Raw genomic sequence first — 20,782 nt, 5'->3', positions numbered from 1 at the left:
TGAAAAATGTTGTCAATAAATCAAATGAATGTAAATTATTAATTTTAATACCTATATTTTATTTTATAATACCTACTTAAAATTTTCACGTCACTACATATTAATGCATGAAAATGGACTCAAACATGTCACTGTTGTATACATAAAAATATTTCTAATATTGGGTTCTACATATGTGCACAAAATTTCTTATTATTATTGTCATCATTATTAATGTATATAATTTAAATTTGTAGCCTGATCTTAAAGAACTAAACATATTAATAAACATTAAGAAATATATGTTTTTTTTCAACAAATAATGTGTGATGTAGAGAAAAATAATATTTTCCTGTATATAAATATCGGCTTAAAATTACCAACTTCCTTCAACAAAAATAAGATCTAAACTAACATGAATATCGTCTAGAATAGTTTGGTATGGTTAAAACTCGTTCGACGCGGACGACACGGCTACCGTGTCACCGTTACACGGCCATTAGATGCAATTAGCATGTTATTTAAATGTGGTAATAAAAAAAATAATTAAAAGGTACGCAGTGATTGTGTTAAACAGTTTCCTACCTTCTCTGATACTTCTGGTATTTGTATTAAAAATCGAACAACAGGGCATTTCTTCAAAAAAAACGATGAGTATCAGGTGATGAGGATAAGATAATTGAGTATAAAAACAAACACTAAACTATATTAGTATTATTCATAATGGATAATTACATAATTTTACATGTTAGTTTCAACCATATGGTACGAGGGTGGGTCAATAAGTCCTTAGAAAAGTCGACAGGTGGCGCGACTAGTACTGTAAGCGGTTTGTTTTCATGCAGCGGCACTACCGATTCAGTATGCTGCGAAGTTTCAATCAGATTGGTCGGGTTGTTGTGTGTTTCTCGTACATTTAAAAAAAAAATTTGCTTGTGGAAAATGGAAAAATGGAAAATGGAGAAAATTGAGTTTAGAGCTGTTATTAAACATTTTAATATAAAAGGGTTAACAGCAAAGGAAATAAAAAATGAGTTGGATTTAGTTCACGGCATATCTGCTCCTTCACTTGCAACTATGTATAACTGGTTAAATGAATTTAAACGTGGTCGTACATCAACAAAGGATGAACCACGCTCAGGACGTCCTGTAGAGGTGACTACACCAGAAATGATCAATAAAATCCACGATATGGTGTTAAGTGACCGAAGATTAAAGTTGAGTGAGATAATTGAGGTTACAGGGATCTCAAAAGGTAGCGTCATTTCTATTTTACATGACAAATTGGGCATGAAAAATATTTCTGCAAGATGGGTGCCGCGTTTGCTCACAGTCGACAATAAACGCAATAGGGTGGTGACCTCTAAAGCCCTGTTGTCGCTCATGCAACGCAATCCGGATGAATTTTTTCGTCGCTTTGTGACTGTAGATGAAACATGGATACACCACTATACTCCCGAGATGAAAGAACAGTCAAAGCAGTGGATTGCGAAGGCAAACCATGTCCAAAGAAGGCGAAAACCGTAAAATCAGCTGGTAAGGTTATGGCTACTGTATTTTGGGATGCACGTGAAATTATTTTCGTTGACTATTTGGAAAAAGGAAAAACAATAACAGGGAATTATTATGCATCTTTATTGGACCAGCTAAAAAACAAAATTGAAGAAAAACGGCCTCATTTAAACAGGAAAAAAATCCTCTTTCATCAGGACAATGCCCGTGTTCACACATGTTTACGATCAATGGCTAAAATTGAAGAATTGAAGTTCGAATTGGTCGACCACCCACCGTATTCGCCAGATTTAGCCCCCAGTGACTTTTTCCTTTTCCCAAACTTAAAAAAATGGCTAAGTGGACAACGTTTTTTTTCAAATGAAGAAGTCATCGATCGGACAAATGCTTATTTTGAGGACCTTCCGAAAACTTATTTTTCTGACGGTTTAAAAAAAATTGAGAAACGTCTAACCAAGTGTATTGAGCTCCAAGGAGATTATGTTGAGAAATAAAAAAAAAATACAAAAATAAAAACTGTTTTAATGCTTTTTTCTAAGGAATTATTGACCCACCCTCGTATTATAATTTAGACTTTCAGGTTACATTATCTCAGAAACATTTTAATATAAAAAAAAAGTTTTGCTGTTTAGCTGAGCTATAAACATTTCAAGATTAAATAGTAATTCATGATTTTGGCATATATATTTTTGACAATATCAAACAATGTAATTTATATCTTCATTTTAGCTTCCGCATTTGCATTTAAGGCATTCACATTAAGGGCTAGGGATATTATAAGATTTTAGTAATCAGATGTGTAGCAATTAATTTTGAAATAATTGTTTTCTCCTTTTATTGGAGTAATTTGAACAGTTATAGGAGATTATTTAAGAATAAAAGAATAATAAATTAAAGAATGTTAAAAAGGTTATATAGAAAGTATAATCTCATATTTAACCTTGAAGTCGATTTACTCAGCCTGTTCACCGGTGTTTTTGTATTATTTAAATTGTCAGTATTAAAACGTTACTTTTCACAATATTTAAAACCGTAGCATTTTTTGAAAATCATTTTTCGATCAAAGAATTTTTCTAAGATTTCTCTATTACTAATATTTTTCTGGGGTTTTACCGAGTAATGTACTAATATGACGTTATAGAATTAAATATCGGTTAGTTTTAAGTTATATTTTATAAACGTAAAAATGTGTTTTATACAAATATTCAGCGTAAATCATCAATAATTTAAGGTGAGTAATACTAATAAAATAATATACAAATATGAAAACTAAAATTTTTTGTAGATAAATTCAAACATATGATTCTGGATATATATTATTCTTTATCATAATAGTGTCAATTTCATTAAAAATCACCAAATTCATTATTATAATAAAAAATACCATTAAAATTTCGGTTAAATCAACATGTAAGTTTTATACAGCCAATTCGATTCAAATTTGTTCATTATCAATAAAAAAATGTACTTAAAATTACGAAATAAATTCTTTAAATAATGGTTTATAGTGTGATTCGATAAAGCAATATAAAAATGACATGCAACATTAAAAAATCAATCAAAAGATTTATAACGCTAATTAATATCACCCAATAGAGCAATAATTAAAAATTATTACCTGGAAAATGAAATATTTCTCGCAAAATCTGCCATTGTAATTTCAAATCATCTTTATGAAGGCTTATATTCATACATTATTTATTATCAAGAAGGATGGATTCTATTTTCAGCTAGGTAAACCCTAAAGGATATGTCATTGTTTGATAATTATGTCATATATTATGATAATATCAGAGCAGTGATACGTTGTCTAATCTCATACATTTATCACACAATTTAATATTATTATCGTTTAATTTCATTTATAATCTAGTCTAGTATAATAGTGTATATGGTTAGTCAAATCGGTTAGATTATCCTATCCTAAATCTACTAGAATATCTCGTGATTTATATTTTGATGTTGAGATACGATTTCCTAGGATAATGACATCAGTAAAACAATCAAATAAATACCTAGGCTTTGAAAATATTCCTCCATACTGAAAACCGAAACCGTATTCGAATGATAAGTCAGTGCCTTGATATGCATTGTAGAACTCGTATCCGGAAATTTGTACGTAAACAGTTCACCGCAGGACACTTATTCGTGCGCCGCAGTACGTGAAATATATATATATATATATATATCATCTAATATGACATATATATATATATATCATATTAGATGTATAACATCTAATCAAATGACGAGTTCTTCGTTGAACATTTCACCGTGTAGTATATTTGTACGTATGTTACAACATGTGGCAAATTTTATGAGATGTCTTTACTAGGTTAGGTTAGGTTAGGGTTAATCTAATTGGAACAGTACTATTTGCAAACTATCGCCGCATTTTGTTAGATACGTACAAATGTATTGCACGGTGAAATGTTCAACGAAGAACTCGTCATTTGATAAAATGTTATACGGACTCATGTTTCACGTACTATGGCGCACGAATAAGTGTCCCACGATTAACTGCATACGTACAACTTACATGTTACCTTGTACGACTAGGGCTGACTTTGATGAGAAGAGAGCTTCATTCATCGTCTGCTGATCGATTTTGATTAAGTATCGTATAACTCTTGAAGTATATAATATCCAATAACTATTTCTGAAATACAAATTTGTAACGATACGTATAAACGAGGATAGTCTCTATCCATTCATACTGGATGTAAGATCTATTTAACATGTAATCTTTTTTATTCACGCCAGATATTCCAATTTTGAAATTCAATGAAATATTTAATGGAGTGTTACTAATTTCATTCACATAAATTTAATTAGTTCTTAATTAAATTATGTTTGCATAATAAATCCATTATACAATAGAGATTATATGCCAAAAAAATGCATATGCAGTAAAAAAAAATGTTTCAACGGTTGATTCGAGACCGATAAAAGCAAGCTAAAAAAACCTTCTTTTTTGTTTGATTATAGATATTATATTTTTCTCCAACTACCCTCGAAAAACAATTGAAACTTGTTCTTGGAATAACTCTTGTTATCGAATTTTTGAGACACTAAAAATAACAATTTAATGATCTAACCACAAAAATGATTACAAGATAAAAAGAACTTTTTATATACTTACCACGTTTTTAAATTTTCTGTTGAATCATAATATTTAAACTTGACAATTCTATGTATTAATAAATACTTTTTTTTTGTACTTGATAGAAATACTGAATAAATAAAGAATACTGAAATGTCTTTTTGACATGAACCAATAATAGTGTTTTACTTTTTACGAATTTCTTCCGAAATAACTTTCCATATAAAACAGAATTAACTGTAAATGAATTCAATTCTGCTTAAAAATCGCTAAAAGTATTAAAAGAATGCATTGTCGTAGTGTTCTGATATATTCTACAAGTTTCAAATGTCTAGCTAGTCGGGAACTTAGTTAAAAATCTTCAATCGTCCAATACAAATCTTGGACAAACAAGAAAAAAAATGTACTGGACACACAAGAAAACATTTATACTGGACAAACAAGAATACGAGCTAATTAAAACGTGGTAATAACCCATTTCCACCACATTTCAAACGTCATTTGTCTTAGAACTATCGAGTAATCCGTGCCTATTGACAAAACTCGGCATAATTTAATTTTATTATATAGACCAAGTACGTACATTCAATCTGTTATTTTATATTTTTCATAGTATTGAGCTATTGTTGTCTCATATTTTTCTATATTAAGTACTCAGTGGACTATTGAAACATTCTGTACATATATATTAATTAATTATTAAATAAAAGTAAGCTATATTTAATATTATCTTGAGCCACTGAATATATTATTTGGCAAGATACAAGATTAGGAGTAGTATTTTATTTCATTTAAACACATAGAATGAATTATTCCAGCAGAGCCGTTTTTATTTTCAGATAATTCGCTAATACTAGCGTTTCATTCATATTATAATTATTATTTTCCCAGCTTACTTAAATACCCACGTTTCTACATAATTCTTTATAATATACGTCATTTTATCGTTCATTTTAATAACTACCTATAATCTTAATATTTAAGTCCTCAAATGAGAAATCTTGAAGTAATTAAATTTATGAAAATTTTAGAGATAATTATATCTACTGGCTGAGTCAGATGCCTTGATTGACCTTGCAGGTAAGATGGTGTCCTAATATAATAGTCGTGGGTTAATTTTTTATACTACATTTAGTATAAAAAACTAAATGTGACATTTCACATAAATTTAATTTACTTACATAAATGTTTTCATTTGAATTATTCTGACAGCTCAAATGATTCGATATTTGAAAGTAAAAATGTTACGCCTGAAAAACAAATGAAATCCGTGTAAAGGTGAATAAACTTCAAATAATTATACATCCAGTTAAGTATCATGATTTGATTAATCAATGCAGTTTTATACTGAGTTTTATTCTATTCTTACCTATAATAATAAGGATGCCCCAATATTGCCTTGTTTGATTTAAATCATCACAAGGAATATTGGGTAGAGACAATAATTTTATAGAATGTAATAAAGCAACGTAATATTGTCTTTTGACAACGCGGATTTAAATATCGAAAAAACCACCGAAATATAAATAATAAACCTGTTTTAGTTATTATATATCTATGATTATCTAATTATTAAAAAAAAGTGTTTCCGATTTCAAATTGAAATAATATCGGGACTACACAAATCGAAGTAAAATCATTCATAACACATAAACAAGATAAAAAAAACGTTTTATATACAACGTTTTTAAATTTTCTGTTAAATTAGTATGCTCAATATGCTCAAACTTGTATTTAATAATATGAAGTAAATAAAAAACAAACAAACAAATATAGAATACTGAAATGTCATTTTGACATTTCATTTTGATTTCCATAGTAACGCACGTATATATTAATAATTTAGTAGCTAGGACCACCCACTTAGCAACCAATAATAGTGGATTAGATTACGGATTTCTTCCGAAATAACTTTTCATACAAAACGGAATTAACTGAAAATGAATTCAATTCTACTTAAAGATGACAAAAAGTATTAAAATAATGCATTAATATTGTGTTCTGACATATGCTAAAAGTTTCAAATATCTAGCTAGTCGGGAAGTTAGTTAAAATTCGATTGCAAGATTTGTACTGGAAAAACAACCACTGGAAAAATAAGAATACGAGCTAATAAAAACGTTGTAAAATTAGACAAAAATCCCATATTTTTTTTTACTCAAGTGTAATATTATAATTCACTGTCCAGTGAAGTGCTAGACTCGTCATTAGAGGTGGGGGTAGGGATTCGGGAACTGATTTTCAAGTGTGTTTTTCTAAAATATGTAATACTTTCTGAAAAGTTTTTTTTGTTATATATAATAATAAGTACAAAATCAACTCAACTGTAATAAAAATAAAACAAACAAATATTTTTCGAGGTCGTTTCAAGCCGGATAATAATTTATTTCAAAATCAAATCACCGCGTATATCCATAAAAATATTTATTAATATTATATGTTTCTTTTCGTTACTTAGTCCGAGTCATAATAATATTATAAAGAATACTGTAACTGCCATAAAGATTTGTTTACAGAATATTTACGACTACACCATTAGGAAGATTCTTGGATTTTTTTTATGGAAACCCCCTTTTATGACTCGATCATCGTATGAAAGGTCTTGCCATAAAATGGACGCATTGTCAATATTTTCCTCGCCGAAATGATTTGAAAATGTCGGCATTTCCAAGATCGGGCTTAGAAATTCCACCCGATATGGCTTGTAACATAAAACATATTGATACTATACGTGACATAACCGATTCCATAATGCCTCAGGGCTTTTTTATGTCGTCAAATATTTAGAATATTCATGGCGCTTAGATAAACCGGGTTTCCATTCAGATTTTATTGAAATAAATAATAGACGTACAATTTATCTATCATGAGTACAAGAGAATTTCAAGAATGGCTCTGTTACTCTAGTTATTGCAAATATAAGAAACCGTCAGGAATGCGAATATATTATTATCAAGCTATTCATAATATGGTTAGTTTTTGTAAAAAAAACGCTTATATAAAAAAAAATATTATAAAGTCGCGATCCAAAAAAAATAATATTAAAATCAGAATGGATTAAGACATTGCTAATATAATATATAAAAATAATATATTTTAATATTTGAAATAACTTGGGGCCCAAACGCCAAATTTATTATTTAGGAATATGTGTGTCACATGTATACATGGGTAGACTTAAACGGGTAGACAAGATTAAATGGAGTAAGAGTAAACACACGCGTTATCATGATCTTACTCCCTACTTCATTTATGGTTTGTAAATTTATGGCTACGGCTGTATGTTGTAGCTTAGCTTAGCCACTGGGAAATGCCAATAGAAATCGTATTTTAAAAAAATACTACCTTATTCTTAGGTCAATAATTATTATAAAGCAAAAAATATTCGTAGGATATTAATTATAACACTTGAATGTTCAAAGATATAGCTTACAATCAGTTTCTTTAGAATTATCTTCAAATATATCTTGCGCATTTGTTGAATAATAAAATCCCTAATTCTTGTCAAATTTGGGATCACAAAGATAATAAAATATAATTTTTTTATCGTAAATATGTCACTATATAATGTTAACATTTTTTTACTAATGGTTTTGTAAATGCGTTTAAAAATTAATAAATCTAAAAAATATGAACACCACTGCATATGGATGTACCGAAATATGACTTTATTATAAAAGATTAGAGAGAGAGGTTTAAAGGAAAACTATTTTATGTAATAAAAATACTTTCTGCAGTCATCAAATGTTTAAAATAAATATATAGGATAATAAGGCTTCAATATTATATAAATTATCTACAACGTTTCGTGTTCGGAAGGATCGTGCTTTGAATATAGCATAAAATCTCCATTTTGACCTACGCGGCGCACGTCTGCCCTTAAGGGGGATGCTTATACTATCAGAGGCGAAAAGAGGCACCTAACGGAAAAATACGAAGTTTGCAATTTGAGTTTTTTTTGATAATTTACAATTTCAACTGTAGTAATTAATAAATATGTACCTGAAAACACTAAAAAGATTTTTTATTTTTTTTTTAAATTTTGTCTTTAATTTTAAATTTTTCAATTTTTCAAATTTAATTTTAAAAAACTGGCAATTGTAAAAAAATGTAATAAAATGTGAATTCGTTGCAGGGTCAAATCTTATTATTACATTATATTTTATGGCCATATTTATTATAAAAAATTAGTTTATTAAGTTGTAGATTTTATGTGGTGTAGATTTTTGACTAATTCATCGTTTTAATATTTTTTATATATATTTAAAAAAACATCGATTTTAAAAAAAATATAAATGTGTATAACTTGAAATCCTTTTTATTTATATCAAATTTTATTTTAGGCATGGTCACAATATTTAAGCTCGAGTTGATAAACTGAGATGATATGAAAAAATATTAAAACGATGAATTAGTCAAAAATCTACACCACATAAAATCTAAAACTTAATAAACTAAATTTTAATGATAATTATGACCATAAAATATAATGGAATAATAAGATTTGACCCTGCAACGAATTCACATTTTATTACATTTTTTTACAATTGTAAGTTTATCTTTAAGTTTAAAAAAAAATAAAAAATCTTTTTAATGTTTTCTCATACATATTTATTAAATAATACAGTTGCAATTGTAAATTATCAAAAAAAATCTCAAATTGCAAGCTTCGTATATTTCCGCTAGGTTCTCTGCTGGCATGCGTCTCCCCCTTAAGTCAGTCATGAAGCATACAAAAAATAGCTAATGATCAGCTGGATGAATGTAGTAAAGAAATACTAGGGTTTGACTAAACATGGCGTAGCGTCGTAGCATATACCGTAGAGTATAGCGTAGGCCGTAGACCACAGCTTTTCATGGAGAAAAATGAGATATAATCGTGGTAAAAAGTAAAATATCATAAATATCTACTTTGCACTGGATTAAAGACAAATTATAGAACAACTGAGATTGTTTGCATTGTTGTAAGAAACTCGTAACCCACTACTTGTACTTTAACAAATAAAATCCATATTGACCTAGAAACTTAGAGAATTACTAAATTACACACATTAAATGGTTATATTAATTTAACGCATATCGATTTTTAATAATATTCTCAAAATAAATTAAAAAACGTTTTATGGGAGAGAAAATAAAACTCACAACGTCTAAGTACCTACACTTTGCCGGTTTAATATCGCCATAAAAATAAATCGAATGCTTTTCAAGGCGTTACTCAAAATAATTACAGAATATCTTTTATGTAAATTAATTCATGTTTAAGGACTTATAAATAAGATGGGCCTCTTACCTGAAGGTCTTGAAAATAAAATTACTACCAAGTGAGCTTTAAAAGGTAAACACAGAATATTTTATGTAAGTATACTTTGTTTATTTATCAACATATTTCTAAGAAAAAATTGATGGACCTTTTACTAGTAAAAATATTCCTCCCTATAATATTACCTAATAATCAATTTAAATTTAAGTCACGAACTATCTTCTTTACGATCGATCAGTTTATATTTTACCACGTTTTGATAAGCTCGTATTCTTGTTTGTCCAAGATTTGTATTGGACGATTGAAGATTTTTAACTAACTTCCCGACTAGCTAGGCATTTGAAACTTTTAGAATATATCATAACACTACGACAATGCATTTTTTTTATACTTTTAGCCATTTTTAGGCAGAATTGAATTTATTTTCAGTCAATTCTCTTTTGTATGTTTCGGAAAAAAATTCGTAAAAAGTAAAACACTATTATTGGTTGGTAAGGGGGTCCTAGCAACTAAATTTTTAATATATACGTGCTTTTCTAGTTTTCTTCTGGGTATGCTATCAATGAAATCCTTGTCCCCCCGAACAGTGATTGCTCTTTTAAAGCATTTTTTTTACTTCTTTGTGGGTTCATTTACAATTCGTATATACTGACAAATATTAATTTTCATGTTCCCACCAATATCACTCGTAACTCTACGGTCTTCAAGATACCTCGTCACTTTATGATGCTGTGTATCGTGCGATTAACTTATTGGATGGCACCATAAAGGTTGATTTATTTTTTATTAACTATATTATGTTTGTGGACGTGTTAAATAGGTTAAATTTATAATTGTATATATTATCATGTTTCTTTAATATTTACATAAACGCATGCTGTCTTTTCTACTTTCTCGTTATATTAGTTGTTATTTGTAATTAAGAATTTCAAAATGACATTTCAGTATTCTATATTTATTCATTATTTCTATCAAGTACAAAAAAAAGTATTTATTAATACATAGAATTGTCAATTTTATATGATTCAACAGAAAATTTAAAAACGTGGTAGGTATATAAAAAAATCTTTTTATCTTGTAATTATTTATTAATTAATTTAATATTAAGATTTAATTCGAAAAATTGAAGCATTTCAACAGCACTGTGTTGTGTAGAAAATATCAAACAAAATATATACATTGTTTAAATTTTAGTTAAGTTTTCAAATAATGATGATCGGTTTTCGAAACGACACCTGCATACGTAAAATTTTCTAGAAACAATACAGTGGCACCAAAAGGGCGTTGTACTACCGCAGGACTGCCCAAAAATCCTCGCGATCCATTATTCATGTATATGGAAGTAAAGAAATAAAGACCAAGCATTAAATAAAGAGTTTTTCAGTTTCAATTATGTGACCCATGATTTTATTAACCAAAATTTAATCTCATTGATTTGAAAAGTAATATTAGGTGTATAAACAACATTCAAAAAGAGTTAGTATTTCATGTGGACAAAATTGCTAGCGATTGCTGGTTATAAATAAATTAATATACAATACATTTATTTTGACTATTAAACTATCGATGTGTTTAGTAAAATGGAAAACAATACATTTTCTTTTGTTGTTTACTTCGTAAAAGAGAGAAAACTTTTTACAGACTGCAAACCATCCACACCAACACGAGTATACAATTTGAAGTATAAATCATTGAGTGCATTTCCATGTTTGGAGAAAATAATGATTTTCCCACTAAGTATTTATTTTACGTCTAACTGCATGAAATAACGTTATTAATGACTTTTACTTCTACACAGATGAAGTCTTCTTTTACTTGTTGCTATGTTTTAAATGAGATTTAATCTGAATCAGTATGTTACATGAAAGTAATAATATATAAGTATACGATTTTTCTACAAAACGGAATTAAAATTATATTTTATTAGTCTACATATAATTTCAATGCTTGTCTTTGTATTCACATAATTATTAAATTAATGTTTTAGCAATCAATATACCCAATTGGCATAATTTTCATTTAGGACATCGATGTGTGGTTATGTTTTCTCTTTCATATTTTTATTCGTACTCTTAGAATAAGCATTGATCAGTTAAACTAACTCTTGTAATCAATAATATGTTAATCAAGTCTCCAGATTATAGGAGGTTTAATTAAAAGTAAGTCATTGAAAACATTTTAGTAAAAATGAGTTATTTTGGATTAATATTATTTAAAATGTAATATTTAATGTCCCAAAAGTGGATCATTAAGAGACATTCTCTGACCAAGTAATATGTATTTTGTGGCAAAGTGCTTAGTAAGTTATAAAAATACATAAATAGCGAAGCTAATATTTTATTACAACGTTTTTATTGGCTCGTATTCTTGTTTGTCCGGTGGTTGTTTGTCCAGTAAAAATCTTAGAATCGATTTTTAACTAACTTCCCGACTAGCTAGACATTTGAAACTTTTAGAATATATCAGAACATGATGCCAATGCAATCTTTTAATACTTTTAGCCATCTTTAAGCAGAATTGAATCCATTTTCAGTTATTTCTGTTTTGTATGGAAAGTTATTTTATAAAAATCCGTAAAAAGTAAAAGACTATTATAGGTTTCTAATAAGGTGGTTACAGTGGAAATTTCAGTATTCTATATTAAATTTGTTTGTTTTTATTTACTTCATATCAAGTACAAGTTTGAGCATATTGAGCATAATAATTCAACAGAAAATTTAAAAACGTAATATATAAAAAGTTATTTTTATCTTGCAATTATTTTTAAACAGATTGCTGTCCTTTTAAGTTGAAAATTATAACTAACGCCCTTTTGCTGACAAAGGTAGAAATAAAATTCATAACAGTTATAATAAATTTGACCTCGCAGTTATTCGTTTAATTAAATAACAGTTTATCATTAAAATCATTATTGTTAGAATTTTCATTACGTTGGACAGTTTAATTTATACAAGATTTTTTTTAAATAATATACGTATAGCTTATGTCTGAGACACATTATGAAGTCTTGTGGACTTATTTTTCAGCACGGACTGGACAAACTAGAGAGATTTGAGTAGCTTCCAGAAAAGGCTGAGGAAGAGCGTCGGCGCGATGGAGCGACCACTTGAAGGAGCTGACTGGAGGGCATCATCAACTATGCCCTGAGAGAAGCAGAGGATTGAGAGGGGTGTAAAGTATTGGTCGCTCAAAAGATGAAAAAGTTCTAATGTTGTCGCGATCCTCAACTACGAGGGAATATCATAAGTTCTAATTCAATATACGTAGGTATATATTGTTAATGATGCTTTCTTAAAATAACAAGGAACTGTTTGCAAAGCATAAAAAAGATTTGTGGAGAAAATTTTGCAGATATTCTTGCCAATCGGATAATTAAATATATTGTGAAATATTATTCAGAACGTTTTCTTTGCCAATGATATGATTTATGATTAATTTACATTCCTTTGTTAACATATAATATATTATCTGATAATTACGCATCTCAATTTTTCCGTATGAAGTGAGCATTCACAAAAAATTAACCCATATATTTATAGAAATAATATATTATAGTAATATTTAACTTTTATGTCAAAACGACAATTAAAATTTGTACTATTATACCAACTAGAAAGTTTCATAATACACCACATTTAATTAAGTAAGGAGCAATACCGGGTAAATAGTATGTTAATACTTTTATAAGATTTGTGACTAGAATTTTTCATCTAACTTAATTGTATTCAAAAAGATATTTTCTATTGGTTATAATATATTTTCTCATATGTTCTTTCATTTTAGATAAATAGAATGTAACAATATTAAATCTTGTGAATTATTCGTTAAATAAAAGAAATAGTTTATTAAAAATTATTAGCAAGTTCAAGTAAGTTACAACGAAAAATCTTGCATTGATCCGTGACTTCGGTTATTAATTAAAATAATACCTGCTTTGATTTAAAAGACAAAAGCAGATCGCCAATACTAGTTCAATTTGGAAAGCCATCGGTTAAAATTTGTCAAAATTAAGTATCACGCCTTTAACATAGTGATATATTTGTAAGGGCGCGATACCCGATAGATGCAAGTTCGATTCCTGCGGTTTGTCTTACTTTTTTCAAAAATATTTTTTCTATTGGTGATAATATATTTTCTCAGAAGATTTTTTAAAGTTATTTATGTTCGTTAATTATATAGGTTTACAGAATTGTTTTATTTCCTTATTGTTTGAGACGTAAAGTTCAATGCCTTTAGAATATAATATTAGATTATTTATCTAAATGAGTGGAGAATATTATCTACCCACCGAAAATCGATAAATTTATTATTTAAAATGTATTCTACAAGCAAATATTGTTTGATGTTCAAACGTAATGTTAAAGCATATTATCCCGATTGCAAATTAGAGCGTGACGGTATGCAAATAAGTAACTAAATATGGCATTATGAAGGAACAATGATAATCCCCATTATGTTTTGCTCCATTTAATTAAATGCCGGGACAATGAAAGGCAATTAACAGACTCATCATATTATATATCCGGATATATTTTTACTTCATTACAATAACACTACTATGTTTTCCCTTAATATTAACAATACTCACTTATGAAATATGCGAAATGATGCAAACGTTTGATCATATTATAATTAACTACCATACATAATTTGAAAACAATTGAGATAATATAATATACTGACTAAAAAAATCGGTGTGTGTGTACTTATGTACGCGCGTTAGAAGTTATACTTCTTTGGCGTAACAAAACAATAACAAAACTTGTGATAACCTTGATTCTTAGACTAACTCTTAATTATCTTGTTAAATTACACACTTAAGGAAAAGGGCCGCTTATTGAAGCGCCGTTTGTTTATTTCTATACACTTTAACTTATATTACTAAATTTAAAATTATATTAGTTACTTTAAAAAATTAAAGTAACACAACTGTCACTCTGATGTTTAATCGTTTGTTTGCGTAAGGAATTGCAAATGGCCGACAATAATAAATTCGTTGCCTAGGTAATGTAACAATTCTACTATCAAACTTGAGTTTGATATGCGATGCGTCTGACTGATTCACAGGTAACTTCATACTGTAGCGCACTTTCGTAACGGTGTGCGCGCGCAGTAATTCTTAATTTCACTCTCAACCAAATGCCCCAAAAGAAGTATAACTTCAAAAAGTATTGAAAAATAAATTTAGTTCAAATTGGCAATTTTCAATTTTCATATATATATTTTGAAATCTTTTGAGATTATATATTATGTTCAATAAAAAATATTCAATTCATAGATCTTGTGAATTATTTATTGAATATAAGAAAATAGTATGGTATTCATTTTATTGATAAAAGATTTTGTAACTGATATAATTATTAACACTACATACTATTTATTCAGCGATTATTAACGAATGTTGATTTTTTTAAAGATTACAGTCTAAGTGGATAGTATTTTCACGTCAATATGATTGCTGTTAAATACATAGTTTTTGATACTCAATACTCAGGTTAAAACAAAACAGCTTATAGGCCAATATGCAATGTTTGAATCTCACCAAAAATGTTATAATGTGAAGTTTTAATTATATTCTTACAATATGTTCCGTGAATATAAACCGTGCATTTACTGTATGTAAATTTAAAAAATCTAAACAAACGGTATTATAAACAGTGTGTTGTAGCCAAACAACCCCCATCAAATTACATTTTTTCCCTGTCATTTTTTCAATGTCCCCACAACAATCTCAATAGATGTCACATGTTTGCGTCTGTCTGACTGCTGTTTAAATAATCCACGGCGTTCGGCGTTCAGCATCAGGGAAGATCGAGTCCCCTGGGAAATTTTTGGAAAAGCTCATCGAATCTTTTGACTTGACAACGAATCGAATCAAATAAAAAAAAACATACCGAGATGATATAGGGTGGGCCAGCAAAAATCGACGGGAATTTATCTGGGAGGAAAAAGGTGTTCGTTTATACATGTATGAGCTACATACTCCAAACGGCTAGCTTCGGCTAATGTTTGTCACATAAGAAAGCCGATAACTGATTTTGCATAAGTATGTGATTTTTTTCCTATCATAGAGAAGTAGTGAGAATAAAACTTAATTTTCATATGTTAGCTAATAAATTATTCAATTTTTAAGATAATTACATTCTAGTTCTCTGAGATTCTTAATCGATGTCACACGTCCAGTGGCAAATTTTTGCATTCTGGAGGGTAGTAAGCAATGAGTAGTCAAAAAATACATATTTATACAGTCATATTTGAGGGACTAAAAATCAAAAAACCATAGAATTTATTTTTGACAAATTAACCAAGATAGATGAAAATATCCAAACGAAAGATATTGGATTCTGTCAAAGAAAATAAGAACAAGTTTAATAATAATACTAGGAAGCTATAATTTTTGAAGTTATACTTCTTAAAGCGCATTTGGGAAAACAGATCATTGTATTTTTGGCGTGTGACGCGCGCAAATGTAACGCATTAATTTGGCGTGGGACGTAAGACGGAAGTTTTGGCCGGCAATGCAACATAAATTATTTTGCGCGGCGTCGTTCGGGTGTTCTAAATAATGTTGCAACTTTTATTATGATTATTCATTAAGATTCGAGGCTATATTTATGTAAGTATTATTTATGAGTAAAATTATATATCAATAAATAAGAAAATTTTGTGAATGTTTAGTTAGTAAATAATTCAAACAATGGTATGTTGTAAATTTATAATATTTAGACACTTCATACACTAAAATACATATTTTTACCGTTTAGGATAATATTTTTCTCATATCCCATGTCAATTTATTTATTAGCGGTTTATAATAATTGAAGACAATAATAATTATTATGTTTCATTACAAAAGCCAATATAACGTTTCAGTTAAACCATTAAATCGGCTATGTTTTACTTTTGATTTGTAATAAATTATTATTTTTTACGAAAACAGTTCTACAGTCATCATTCTGTTTAAGCAAAGATGGTCGAAATAGCGGTGTGCTAATTTTTTTTTAACACAGGTTTTTAGATTTTTTTCTCCAAAGTAGGTACATTTTGTAATAATATTATTTATTCGCATACATAATATTATTCTGACGGTATCTATATCGATAAAATACCCTTGAGACCGAAATGAATATAATCATAATAACACGCCAATAAAATTTGATTTTTTATTAATTCATCATGGGCACTTCTGAATCGATTATAACCGCTGTATGGCAAAGATGAGTTTTTTGTTTTATTACGCCCAAGAAGTATAACTTCTACGCGCATACATAAGTACACACACCGATTTTTTTTTAATGTTTTATTTTGAATAGAGTTCAGATAAACGAGTCATTGAAAAAATAAAGCCCGATAGGTTTTAAGAGAATATTTTAAGAGTATTTTAAATTTATATGTTAATTGCGGTTCCTTTGAGTTTACTTTGTAATAATTCATTCTGTCATAATAAACATTATTTTAAGGATAATACAGTATACGTATATCTTTTTTTGTTTATATTATTTTATTATTTAGCTACATGGTTTCAAAAGTTTGTTTCCAATTTGGATCAAACTTATGCCTGGGCTACTTTTGGCCTGTATCCAACACTATATGAACTGAATATAATAATCATAAAATACTTCAAATATTTGTTTTATTTTGGTATCTAATAGGGCACAATTATTTAGTTTTGTTCGCGTTATTTTAGTTACACTTGTTATTTTTGTAGGTATATAAAAATGATCCAAAAAAACAAGTCTGAAAAAACATTTATATGATATTATTAAAAAATTGTTATTCAGTTAACATAAAATGAGTTTTATGATAAAAAAAACTCGCCTGCGACGTAATTCTATTCCATTTCATTAAATATTTATTTATAAATTGTGCTTCTGTGCTTCATTCGATACATAATAATATATCGATTTAAGGTGGTCTACATTATAATTCAGAATGTATGTAACATATATTATTTAATAATTTTCGTTATATAAAATTTCTTATACCTACTTCTGCCATATTAACATTTTTTTTAAATATTTGGGAAATAGCAATTTTGGGCTAGCACCCAGGTAGCAGCCACCTTTGGTGAGTCCCTGTCTATATAAGATGCACAAAAGGCGTAAAGAGACCAAAAGTATTATTAATTGAATTAATTTTGGGTATCAGATACTGTCAAAACCACTATCATCATCAGCCGGGGTCAATCCACTACTGGATGAAGGCCTCCCCAAGTTTCCTTCAACTCTCTCGGTCCTGTGTCGTTCGCTGCCATGTATTTTAGCCGAACTTTATCAGTTCGTCAATCCAGCGCATTTTGGGGTAACCCTGTGGCCGTTTCGTGCCCCTTGGGTACCATTGGATGACGGCATTTGACCAGCGGCCGTCCTTTCGATGAGCAATGTGCCCCGCCCATCTCCATTTCAGCTGTTTAGCAACGTCTATTACATCGCGTACGCCTGTCACTATAATGGAGTTTAATCAACCGGTGTACTAAAAATTTACTCTCATAGGATTGACTCAACAGAATAGATGATCAAGATATATTTTATTTTCAGGTATTTTATCATTTTTAATCTGAAGTTGCTGCAGTATTTGAAAATTAAAGTGATAAAAATAAAACTATACAAATGGAAACTCATTTAATTGCCTGTAAAACTGAATAATTATGTAAAAATTATTATATAAAGTAAGCACTCCAATTCATACTGCTAAACGTTGTTTGTGTTCAAGTTTCAATAAATAATTAAAGAATAGATTAAGATTAAATTAAAGATAAATTTATTTTTATATTTTTTCTTGGCTAATTCTTTTCGTGTATGACGTAAAATAAATATGAAAAATATAAATCCTATTTCATATTTTTCATATATGAACTTAAAGGTAATTCAGTTCCACAAGCTGTTACGAAAAAATAATAAGCGCCAGAGTACGCGTTGTCGTACCGGAAACGCCGGTAGCGCGAGTAATTGATGCACCGCGCTCTCGACATCGAAAAATTCACCTATAATGTTGTCACTCTGGAAAAGTGCAAAGTGCGAACCGGAAGTAATGTGATTGTTACGACCTCTGTGATGAGATTTGGAACTGGAGACAATCAACGTGAGTGGCGCGCTGGATAAAGCGTAAAACTTAACGATAACACCTGCAATAGTAAAAGTAGCTACTGTATGCACAAAATAATAATGTACTATTAAAACTAGAAGACAACTCGAGATACAACATTTGTGATAAAATTATAAGGGTTCTGGTATTATTGGACAATGTCCGATGTGTTTGTTGCAGAAAACGTTAGGTTGTGAAGCGGCTATGACGGTCGAATGGACCCTATTAAGTTAGGCATAATTGGTATGATGGCCTTACCAAAACAAATGTCCACTTGGACGATCTATAGAAAGGTTGCGTTAATATACGTCTGAATTTTATTATATTAACAGACTCAACTGCGTGTAAAAAACTGTGACAACAAATAAAAGATATTATGCAATTATTATAATAATTCATAATAGACTATAATAAACAAAAGAAAAATTTGTATATTATACATTGTTATAATATTAGAATAGAGATAGCTTGATGCAGGTTGGATGATAACGTCAGCTTATTGACGTGGCTAGATGTTGAGAGAAATCTTCAACGTATTTTAAATAATAAAATTATTTAAATAATCTATTTATTTTTTTACATTATAACGCACATAATAATGTTCAAAAGAATATTAATATCAACATTTGTTTGTTAAAATTTTATAAATATATTAAATTATGTCTACATAAGTACCATATTGTGTTAACTTTATATTGTTTCTACAGTTTAAATGAGGTGGACACGTAATTGAACGGATTATTTTTATATATAACAATAATTACAATCAAGTTTTAGTTATTTTCAATTGATAATTTCATTGAAAATTATACTTTCAAATATAATTTAATTTTGAATAAGTTTTTTATGATAATATGCACTATTGCATTTACCACTGTGTGAATGTTACTGTTTTTCATTAATTCTTTTTGTTATACCATCCACAAGTCACGGTCCGTTAACAGGTGATTTTCGAGATAAACACTATAAACTAGCCATGAGTTTAACAACTGGATTATTGATTTTTATTTATTTATTTATTTATAAAAAGAGTATTACGGCATTACAGCTATTGGCCAATGCGCCATAAAATACAAATGTATAAAAATATCTTAATTACAAATAACAATAAAAAGACAGCATGTGTAAATATTAATGAAATATGATAATTTTTACAATTATAAATTTAGCCTATTTAATACGTCCACAAACATCATATAGTTAATAAAAAACAATTCAACCTTAATGGTGCCATCAAATAAGCTAATTGCACGATACACAGCATCATGAAACATAACATCTGTCCTGTGCCTAAATCGACTAGGTATACAATAAGAATTAATATCGTCATCAGATGCGTATGTTTTATTACCACCACGTGTTTATTTTGTATAAATTTTAATAATAGATTATATAACTTAATAAACCCTACCTAACCGAAATTAGAAAATTGATGAAAAGCGTTTACTTCTAATATCGTGTATGCATTAACAGTGAAAAAGTAACTATTTTCTGTTCTAATTTCTCATTGTTTTTATTAAATATAAAATATTATAAATATGATAGATAATATTATATAATTTACTTACCAAAACTGCTAACTAGATTTCTCCACCGAAAAATTTTCTCTCATCCTGAAACAAGAAAAACATGGTTTATACTAATGTTTTGAGTAATATTACTTATTAGTTGTTGTTAAAAATACGCGTAAATGACGTCCAGTAGGTCATTCGTCGAATTGTAGGGATGAAAATATTTTAAAAAAATCATAATGTTTTTAGAAAGGTGCATCTATAGGCAAAAAAATACGCAAATAATATTTAAAAGTCTTTGCCTTTGAATCGAGTCATGGATGCGCCGAA

The 20,782-nt window shown here is 28.6% G+C and overlaps 1 long non-coding RNA gene across 1 annotated transcript in view; it reads right to left on the bottom strand.

Moving 5' to 3' along the window:
• Positions 1-20,546, bottom strand: part of LOC147073656 (uncharacterized) — a 174,542-nt gene extending 153,996 nt beyond the window's left edge. Inside the window, exon 1 of the long non-coding RNA XR_015070336.1 lies at positions 20,510-20,546. This is a non-coding gene — a long non-coding RNA (uncharacterized LOC147073656). The remainder of the gene's footprint in view (positions 1-20,509) is intronic.
• Positions 20,547-20,782: the final 236 nt, after the last annotated feature.

This window comes from Rhyacophila brunnea, unplaced genomic scaffold (genome assembly GCF_057557595.1).
Source record: "Rhyacophila brunnea isolate RB1 unplaced genomic scaffold, BYU_Rbru_1.0 scaffold_17, whole genome shotgun sequence".
NCBI classification, from domain to species: Eukaryota; Metazoa; Arthropoda; class Insecta; order Trichoptera; family Rhyacophilidae; genus Rhyacophila; species Rhyacophila brunnea.
The sequence above is the reverse complement of the archived record's forward strand: the minus strand, read 5'-3'. Positions and strand labels throughout refer to the sequence as shown.